At 37.5% G+C, this 11120-nt stretch overlaps 1 long non-coding RNA gene across 1 annotated transcript; it reads right to left on the bottom strand.

The window, feature by feature from the left end:
• Positions 1-3994: 3994 nt before the first annotated feature.
• Positions 3995-9905, bottom strand: LOC143643324 (uncharacterized). The gene is made up of 3 exons (XR_013156218.1): positions 9799-9905; positions 6023-6151; positions 3995-4106 (listed from the first exon to the last, which is right to left on the bottom strand). It is a non-coding gene; the product is annotated as an uncharacterized LOC143643324 (long non-coding RNA).
• Between the last annotated feature and the right edge of the window lie 1215 nt (positions 9906-11120).

Here is an 11120-nt window from a genome sequence, read left to right as displayed (position 1 = left end):
AGGTGGGACAGGATTATACAGAGGCACGAATCCTGGGAGGTGAGAACCATTGGAGGTCAGCTTGGAATCTGGCCACTACGGCAATGGAACAATGGAATTTTTTAAATCCTTGGGGAAAAAAAGAGCATTCATATTTTTCAAAGACTAAGGCCAAATAAAAAATCTATCAAACAAAAGCTGGGGGAGATGCCAACTGCGGACCTAAACTATACAAAATATTAATGTAAATGCATCTGACATAAGGAAAGTTGTACCAGATGAACACTTGAATCTGCCTAAAGGAATAAAGAGTGCCATAAATAGTAAATATGTGGGTAAATGTACAATTTCCTTATTTCAAGTTTAAATTTATGTAAAAGATAATGGCATTTTAAAACAAAAATGATAATAATGTATTAGGGTTTGTAATATATCTAGACATTAAATTAAGACAGCAATAGTACAAAGAATGGGAGGAGAAGATGAAAATGTATTGTTTTCCAATTTTTATGTTGTATTTGAAGTATCATATTATATGAAGTTGGTTTGTGATAAATACATATGTTCTAAACACTAGGACAACCATTCAAAATTTCAAAGTAAACTTCAGAAGAAGGAATATTATGTAAAATGAAATGGTACATTTCATAATGATTAAAGAGTCAGTTCATCAGTAAGACACAACAATCTTCAATATGTATGCACCAAACAGCAAATTTCAGTGTAGATGAAGCAAAAATCTACAGAATGGAAAGGAAAAAAATAGGACAAATTCACAATGCATAAAATTAAAAATACTGACCACATAAAGTGTGAGTGAGGATGTGAAGCAACTAGAATTCTCATATACTGCTAGTGGAAATGTAAAATGGTACAAATACTTTGGAAAACAGTTTGGGAGTTTCTTAAAAAGTTAAATATACATTTACCATACACTTACCATTCCTTAGTAAACTTATATTTACAATGCCTAGATAAGTACCCCCAGAGAAATGAAAAGTACGTTCATACGAAAACTTGTATATGAATATTCATGGGTGGCTTCTTCATAATAGCCAAGATTCAAACAACCCCAAGTCCATCACCAGTGAACGGATAAATAAATTGTAGCATATCTATACAATGAAATACCAGTCAGCAATAAAAAGATTAATTTCCAAAACATTATGCAGAGTGAAAAACGCCATACGAAAAGAGCAATACGTGTCCATTTATATGATGTCGGGAGATAATTCTGGCATTTTTGCACATGTTCTGAGCAAAGGACATTGACAGTTTTATTCAAGGGTGTTTGCAAAGCTGCTCCAGAGTAGGAAATAGATTTGCTTACATTCCGAAGTCATAAAGTTAGAGTCTCCTCTTCTCCCTGGAGACATTCCAGGGTGATAAAGATAGTGTCCCCTCTGAGTCAGAAGATAGATTTGTTTTGAAATGTATCAGAGCTTCATTTGAAATTTGATCAGGACAATAAAGATAATGTCTCTCGACAGAGGAGAGGAGGGACAGGTTTGCTAGCAATCCCATTATAAGATTAGGAGTTTCTTGGGCTCAGTGTTCTTCAGCCATGAACAGACCCACTGTGTGTATAGCATTTGTCTGGGCCTGCCTCCATATCATGCCCATGCGTTTCACAGGGCAAGAGGAATCATTGCAAACATGAGTTCATGAATAATAAAATATGTAAATCCATTTGGGCTGGTCTCCTTATGGCCAGGTCTTATGGGAGTGTGGTCAGCCAGCCTAGCCCATGCAGCTGTGGCTGCAGCTTCGGGAACTGCTCAACTATCTGACATATGAAACTCTAGAAAAGACTAATCTAACCTATAGTGATCAAAAGTAGATCAATGGTTTTTGGGACTGGGGATAGGGATTAGCTGGGAAGGGGCATAAGGGAACCATTTGGGGTGGTGGCTACATTTGTCAGAGCACATCCAACCATACACTTAAAATGTGTGCCTTTTACTGTATACAAGTTATACTTTAATACATTTTATTTTTAAAATACTTTGGCCTTATCGCATGGCTAGTATATGTCTGAGAGAATGTGTGAGGAAATAAAAGTAATTCATAAGGCAAAAGAAATATACCACCTGGGAAAGAGTATTCAGCTGAAATTAGTTTATGATCTTGAATAAGTCAAATAACCCTAAGTCCAAATTATTTAGAAAGGTGAAGTATAAGCTATATTCTTAAGTTTTGACTATACTACAAAGCTAAAGGAAATTTATTATACCTACATTGAACTCTTCGAAAAGTGTTTCATTGCAAAAAAATTATAGTTGCTGCATGTACTTTTAAATTATGAGTTTGCTTTAAAATAAATGTACCTGAAAATCTCACTTATAAAAGCTTTAAAAGAAAATTAAGTTTGAGACAAACAACGCAAAACCAATGCAACGTTTTAATCTGAGCAACAACAAAACAATAACAAGCCTAACAATCTGATAATACTAGCCTCGTTAAAAATACATATTCCTGATAATTAAAGGAATGCTACAATAATATTGGAATCCTTCTAAAGGTGAAGTCTGCATGATGAAAGGGGTTGAAGATGCTTCTGTTTCACAGAGAGACAAGTATTAATGCCCAGAGGTCAGGAAGAAGCACCAATAACGAGCGTGGGTCCAGACAGAGGAAAAGGATAACAGAGTGAATCAGAATAAATGGGCAACATGTTCAATATTGGATGCCCCTGCAGCTGGCTATGTCCAGCCCTGCTACTGGACTTTACCTGCAACTGCTACTGCTTGGTTTGAGAAACCAAGAGGAAATTTTACATCAAATAATGTGTCTTTCACTTTATACTGATACCATTCCCCAACTTACTAATCATGTGTGAGACCGTTTGACTTAAAGACACATGCATCGTAGTAGCAGGACAGACTGTGCTTTTGTTTAATTTCTGAACTCAAAAGTTAATTCCTCAGGAAAAGGCTCCCTGACCTCTTGTCCCAGACTTGAGCAGCCACCTCCAGGCATTCATTCTCGTAGCTGCCTGTACTTTTCCTTTATCATTTGCACCACAGTTTCTGTTCTTGTGGAATTGTTTTATTGTTGTCTGATTCCCTCCTGGACTGTAAGATGTATTTTTTGCACCATTGCCTCAGCAGCACCTGGCATCGTGCCCAGTCACATAATAAGTGCCCAAGAAACAGTGGTTGGCTGGAAGAATCATGTTGTTAAAGTAAAACGTTAATTTCTCTCTGCTCTGGCTTTTATAAAATTAAATTTTACAACAATATTCTTTTGTAATTGTCCTCGGTTTCTTTTTTTAAGAGAAGAAACAGAAAGCTTGGTTTATGTGCAGACCCACCCTATTACAGAAAGTGACAAAAACCAATGGGAGAAGAAAAGAGAAGGGAAGAAAGATAATAAGCTTGATGAATGAAAAAGTAATTCTGGGGTGGTGCAGGGGTAGCTCAGCATTAGAATTCTCGCCTGTCATGCCAGAGATCCAGGTTCGATTCCTGGAGCCTGCACATGCCAAAAAAAAAAAAAAGAAGAAGAATTCTAACGGTGACTACTAGCCCTCTATTATAAAAGATTATCGTGAGCCTGCCTAGATCAATACAATCTCCCATGACTTCACCTGTTCATACTGCCTCCAGAACTGCATTGAGAATGTCATTGGAAATAAAATTATTACAATCATTTATTTAGATAAAATTCAATCAGTGAGTTACCATCTACTTCATTTCCCATTGTAAATGGTCCGATAAGGTAATTTGTCTCACACTGATTAGACAGAAGCATAATCAGCTTTTCAACATGTAGGGGTAAAAAGGAATCAATGTAATAAACGATGCTTTATTTACTCCCCTCCAGAATGCTATACCATTTTCTTTTCCTCAAAATGCTATAACTTATTGTGGTTGAAATTACTGTAGAAATCATTGATGAACAAACTAAGGCCCAAAGAAATTAAATGTCTTTCTTGCCCAAGTTCATACTCAAATTGTGGAAGAGCTGAGGTTAGAATTCAGATTATCTAACTCTCGGTTCAGCAATATTAAATTTTACCTGATCCTTAAGCTTCTCTTCTTTTTTGTAAGAATTTATGCATGTCTTCCTTCTGTTTTTCTTTTTAGGATGTTTTGTTTTTGAAATCTTCTGTAAATCATGACAGCCTGATAGAAAAATCGAATGCTTTTATTCTGCTGTATTGCAATTTTCCAATTATTCTATCTGTGTATGAAAGGTGAAATACAGAAAACACACACAAATCCACACACCAAAAAATAGCCTTCATAGGTCATTAGGAAAATGCACATCAAAACCACAGTGAGATCTCACTTCACACCCACTAGGATGGCTATTTTCTAAAAAATAGAAAATAACAAGCGTTGGGGGCAGGGGACATGTGGAGAAATTAGAACTTGAGTGCATTGTAAGTGGGAATGTAAAATGTTGCAACCGCTGTGGAAAACAGTTGGGCAGTTCCCCAAAACCTAAAAACAGAATTGCGATATGACCCAACTATTCTACTCGTAGGTATACACTTCAACGAGCTGAAAACAGGAACTCAAACAGCTACTTGTACACCGATGTTCATAATAACGTTATTCACAATAGCAAGAAGGTGTAAACAATGCATCTGTTCATGAACAGATGAATGCATAAACAAAATGTGGCATGTCCGAATGATGGAATATTATTCAGCCATAAAAAGGCATGAGGTTTGTATATATGGCACAATATAGATGAACCTTAAAAACATGTTGAATGAAATAAGCCAAACACAAAACGATAAATATTTTTATGATTCCACACGTATGAAATATCTAGAAAAAGAAAACTCATAGAAACAGAAACTAAATTAGAGGTTTACAGGGACCTAGCAGAAAAGGGAATGGGAAGTTATTGCTTAATTAGGTATGCGGTTTCTGTTTGGGATGATGAAAAATTTGGGTAATGGACAGCGGTAATGATAGCACTAAATTTTTTTTTCCTGTCCCAAGGAATTTGTGAACGTTTTATTTGTGGTTGTTTTATATCGCTGAGTTTTGGAGTGATTTTTTATGCAGCAGCAGCATCTGGAAGAGTGGGCTCATTAGCACCTCTAATAATAGCTTAACTACTACATAGAGAAAAAGGAACTCAGACCTCACATGTGTATTTGCGGAATCACTGCATCTCAAATGCTATATTACTGGAAACAGTTATGGGTGCTGCTAAAAAAGCATTGTATTGATAATGATTCAGGTAGGCTAGGAAGAACAGAAAAGACACAATAGTAACACTTAAGTAAGATAGAAGTTCATTTCTCTCTCAATTAGAAATTCAGATAGGCAGTTCAGGGCTTTTACATTCCCCAGATTGAACTCAGACAGTCTTTCCCTTATTTCTCTGCCACTCACAAAATGAGACTGTCCACCCCGTGACCCAAGATGGTTGCTCCATCTCCAGCTATTGTGTCTACATTTCAGCAGGAAGGAGAGGGGGGGAGGAAACAGGTGTGTCCCCTATTTTTAAGGAGATAGCACAAATTTTAAGTGTACTTAATGCCACTGAATTGTTCATTTAAGAATGGTTAAAATGGCTAATTTTATGTAACGTGTATGTCACTACAATAAATTTTTCAAAATAGCCTTGTTAGTCAGAAAAAAAATTGTTTTGAACAATTTTGAATGATAATAAACCTAAGGCAAAGTGATACTTCTGAATCCAAAATCTTTCATGGGGATATATCATCCTTGTCAACTAGCAAACATTATTATAGCACCTTATATGTGGCTTCATTATTGGCAACTTTCCCCCAGTACTTTGCCAGGCAGTTAATAGCTAGGCAGCGCTATACCAGGAACCACTAGAGGTGAGGTAGGCCCCAGTGGAAGCTTTCAAAGTAACATAAACTCAGAACCATAATTCAAGAGCTCTTCCCAAAATCAAGACAGATGTATCCTCAGCTCCTAAATAAGCCAGAACCTTCCATTCAGGGATTTGTGCTCATGTCCCTACCATAGGGTGATGGGAAGGAAACAAAGAATGCGTCTTAAAGATGAGCCCTTAGGGGACAGTATATATGATGGGTAAGAGCACAAACCTTGGAGACAAACTCTTCCTGGGTTCAAATTCCAACTCTGTGTTTCTGTCCATGGGAAAGTTCCAGCCTATGGTCAATTCCTACAAAGTCGCCATGAGCACTGAATTAGCAAATCAGGAACCATTGCTCCTAGGGGAAATACAGGGTTAGGTTCCTGTGAGCCTCTGGTCACATTTTTATCAACTGATCAATACATAATCTTTTTTTATGTGTAAAGATATTTTATATGTATTATGATTCAATAGCATCAAACTCACAGCCAACAGCATGATAACTCATGTTTTAATGATGCTTATCTAGCACCCGTATTTTCTTCATAAGGTACATCGTGGTCTCGTTGAGCTTAGGAACACCAGACAGCACTTCAGCATTACACTTGGAGGCCATTTTAAATGGTGAATCACCAACAAACAGTACAAAAATGCAGAAAAACTGGTATTAAATATACTACAAAAAGGACACTTGTTTATAGTATGCATGTTAAAACAAGGAGGCAGAGTGCTGCCTTGTTCGACCTCAGCTGGGAACCAGCATATCAGACAACACAAGTTTTTCACAGCTCTGCACATACCCACAAATGAACACGGAATTGCTGTGAGCATGGATGTCGGCACTACAAATGAATTTCAGTGAGTAGGCAAATTGCAAATACAGAATCTATGGCTAATGAAGATTGACTGTATTTAATCTCACTGTTCCTCAGTTACCATGGATATAAAATGGGGTTATCAATGGTATGTTCATAAAGTACTCATATCATAGTGGTTGTAAGGATTAAATTAGTTGATATTTGAAAAGCACTTAGAATGATGTCTGCGATTTCTAAGTACTACATAAGAGTTTGCTAATACATAAAATTAACTCCCTGACAGCATTTAGGGGACTTCTTTTGGGGAACTTCTTTTTCCATGGCCCCAAAAGTGCAGCATATGGATCAGCTTACTCAATTTGAGGATTTAAAGAGAGCTTTTCCATTCCACCTCAACACATCAACAAATGGAAACCTGATGCTTAAAGCTGAAAGGTCCCACATTGCAGTTAACCTCTGGGGCCAAAGTCAATCTCTTAAGGAAAATTAAAATAAAAATAATCTCTTAAGGAAAAATAAAATCCAGAAACGACAAAGTCTGCACTCAAAGCATGAGCCAAGCCCTTGATCACAGTTATGTCACTGCCTTGATTTGTAATTAGGACATTGTTAGTGTCTCCCAAATCCCAGTAAACTTCAATAAAAGGTAAATTGTAATCATTGCTTCCCAGATAAATGTGCTAATTCAGGAAAGTAGTCTGAATATCTCTACAAGATAGGTCAACAGGGGCTGACACAGAGTCGACCTTCAATGAATAAATAAATAATAACAAACATAGATTGTGCTCTTGCAATGTGTCATGCATTTTTCCAGGTGCTTTACATGTAATCGTGATCCTCACAATAAGGTTATTAATGATATTATTTCCATTTGAAAATGAGGAGTCTGAGGCACAGAGGGGTTTAATATATTTTCTAAGGTCACATAGTGACCAAATGTTGGAGCTGGAATTCAAACCTGGACTATCTGGCGCCAGAGTTCTTGTACTGAGCAGTTATGCAGGAATGAATTTAGGGTGCAATTCAAAGGGCCAACAGCAGCCATGGGAGTCACTGCTCAGATTCCCCTTCAAGAAGGAATTCATTAAATTTCTCAGTCAGGTCTGCTTGGTGGTCTGAGGCTCCCCTTTCCCGTCCTGCTCCTTCTCCCCTTTCCTTGCACAGGTGGCTGATCACCTTTTTCAGTCTGAGGCTTTTCCTGCTGAATTCTTCTTCCTCTCCCCTTTTTCTTTCACAACAGTTTCCCTACCCCTACCCAGCCCCATGCACATACCCAATAAACTTCCTACTGCTAACTCTATCTCAGCATCGACTTCCCAAGAGACCCAACAGACACAGTCAAATATCTGGCTGAGATCTCACCAGGAAGAACGGAGCATGAAGCTCTAGTTTCACAAATCTGAACTGAAGTTGATGAGCCCAGGTCTAATCTGTCAGAGAAAGGTGCCTATCAAAGATGAGAGGCTTATGAGAGGCTATACTGCCTCACTAGCATTAGAGAAATTTGCCTCAAGTTGCTTTGCCACTTCATCGACATAGCTTTCATCTTCTCTAAAGTACTGATTTTAATCTTATGTCAAGACATCTGCGTTTCCTTTTGTCTTCTCAACACCAATAAGAGGATAAAATCTGACTTAATTGCAGAATACTTCCAAAAGCATTTTGGCAGATGCAAATGCTTCCTTCTCCCGAGTTTCTCCTGGAAGAGAATGCAAGCATTGTGCCCCATGCAACACTCCAACTAAACTGATCCCTTCTCATTTAAAAGACCAGTTGTCTTTTCATGAGAGCACTAATCATTCATATTCAGTTAATACTATATGCTTTATTAATTGACCTCTTTAAGTAAAAGTGTTTGAACCATATTGTAGTAAGGAGAGATAAGTCCATGTTTTTCTACCAGAGATTTAGCTTCCTGAAAAATAAAGGCAAATATTGCATTATGGTAAAATAAAAGGTGGGGGATTACTCATAATTAAAATTTTATGAATAAGTATTGTGGAATTCTTTAGGGAGAGATGCTTTAGATGTATTTATATAGGTTATAGGTACATTAGAATGTACACTCAGCATGTTAGGATGTTTTGGTTGGAAACAATAGATAGCAACTCTGGCGAACTTCATCAAAAATGATTTATTGGAAGGAAGTACAGTTCAGAGAACCAATAGAAGGTCAGAAAACAGGAACTACAACAAGGGCTGGTAGCAAGAAAGTCTGATCTAAGAGCCCTGACAAGATGGGATGGGATGGAATATCCAACTATTTTCAACATCCTTCTGCTCAAGATCCAAATTTCAGGGAGGGGACAGCAGATTGGCCTAGCTTTTGTTATTGCCCAGTCCTTGGGGAGGAGTAAACAGGACCCCTAGTTAACAGTCCCAGCATAGAATATCAGACAGGAAGAGATACTTCCTCAAAAGGAAATCAGATTGCATTTAGAAAACAGAAAATGAATGCCAAACAGCCAAATAATTTTAGCAGTTTAATAGGTTAGGTCACACTTTCCAATTAACACTTATGAACAATTTCAGTAAGATGGAGATGACTTTATATGCCCCTCTTGAGGCTGATCAGCCTTTTGAGGAAGGTGCATAACAGAAAATAAGGAGCAGTCTTAGCACTACTGAATACATTCCTAGGATCACTCACTGAAACAGACATAGACAAACCAGAGTATGTTCCAAGAAAGGACCAGGACAGTTAAAAAAATTTTAAATCATAATATTTGAAGAAGAGTTGAAGGAAATAGACATGTGTAGTAGGAGAAAAAAAGTCTCAGGAGGGATAGGCAAGCTGTCGTCTCCTATTTGTCATGTGTTTAAGACTTTAGAGCTATTCTGTCTCCCCAAGGAATGGATTCAGAATCAATGAGGTTCACAATCAATGGTAGATTCGAAACCATGGAATAGATTCAGAATAAATGAGATAAGGTTGCATTACCTTTACTTGGTGACTAAGGCAGAGATAAGTCCTATGGTAAAGAAACAAAACAATATGGGAAGAGTTAGGGTTAAGGTTTGGAAATATAGAAAAAGAAGGATGAATTTGATATCACAGTAGGAACAATAATAGCTATATTTTTAGCACATACTGTATATAAGACACTGTGTTATATTCCTTAAATATCACTGCATCTCAACTTCCCCAATGTGGGATCCTTAATGACAGAAGAAAGAGAATGCTTACCTCTGGATCCCTGGGACAAGGCAAAGCACTTAACACAGTGGCCTGCATGGAGGATCCTTACAGAAATACTTTGTTTCCCAAGTCCCCCTACAGATACTGCTACCAAGCCTTTAAAAACAAGAATGGACTTTCCCCTCTTCTTTATAAAACACACAATCCAGAGAGAAAGAGACATGCAACGAATGTAGTGAAATATTAATCTGGGTGAAGAGGATCTGGGAATTCTTTGTATTTGACTTTCAGGTTTTCTGTTTATTTCTGTTTGTTTGAAATCATTTCAAACTGAATTCTTTCTATAATGGAAAAATAAAACCAACACCACCATGTGTTGTTTCTCTTCCATTCAAAAGCACTATTGCGTAGTAACTGGGCTAAGGTTTTTAGCCCCATATACATCTTAAAGTCACATATTAGTTAGTGACCTCTTCCAATCCCTCTGTCTAGATCAGGCTTGTGATTCCTCTCTCAAAAGCTGAGCACATTCTAAAGAGGAACTGTCCCCAGGCCTTGGTCACAGACTGGAGCCAAAAATGCCTCTGTTTGAATGACTCATGTTTGGTCACCCTACATTGAACTACCAATTGAGAGTAAGTCATATGCTAAATTGGAAAAATCACAAAGTAGGGGAAAGTAATTGAGAGTTTTTGTATCCAAAATAATACAAATAGTTTTCGACTGAGAAGAAACCCAATTTTGTTTTCTTTTCACAGTGGTTTTACGCTATGTTTTAAAAATGAGTTGGAAGACATCCCCACATACAATTGTATCTGACATATATTTTTCATCTGATATACCACCAAGATCCTGGTCAAATCACAGCTAGGTAAGCAGATGTGGTCTTTACATGCACTATTTTTAACTATATGAAAAGCCCTCCATGTTTTATCTGTGGGCAGTTTCTACAAGGGAAAAGAAGAAAAATAACGAAATTATCCAAGGAAGAATCTTTTCAGATCAGAATTGACATATAAGGCTGAAATATTAGGATAAATCCAAAGGAATATCACCTCCCCCAAACTTCAGCATATAGTTCATTTATTCACTCATTTGTTGAATACGTATTTATTGAGTACCTCTTTATGACCAGGTATCATGCTAGGAGCTGGATTCTATGGTGAGTCAACTAGATGAAGTCCCTGCCCTCACTGAATTTACAAACTAATGGGGAAAATACCTGCATACAAGCAATTATAATAAATGCCGTAAGTTCTCTAGCAGGATGCTGAAGGGAAGCATACAAAGTAGGGCACTCAGCTCAGCGTAGTGGGTTGCTGGGTGAGGGTGTTCCCTGAAGTCCGAGTTGAGACCTGATGTTTAAGGCA

This window comes from Tamandua tetradactyla, chromosome 8, assembly GCF_023851605.1.
Source record: "Tamandua tetradactyla isolate mTamTet1 chromosome 8, mTamTet1.pri, whole genome shotgun sequence".
NCBI classification, from domain to species: domain Eukaryota; kingdom Metazoa; phylum Chordata; class Mammalia; order Pilosa; family Myrmecophagidae; genus Tamandua; species Tamandua tetradactyla.
This window is presented reverse-complemented; position numbering and strand designations above follow the sequence as displayed.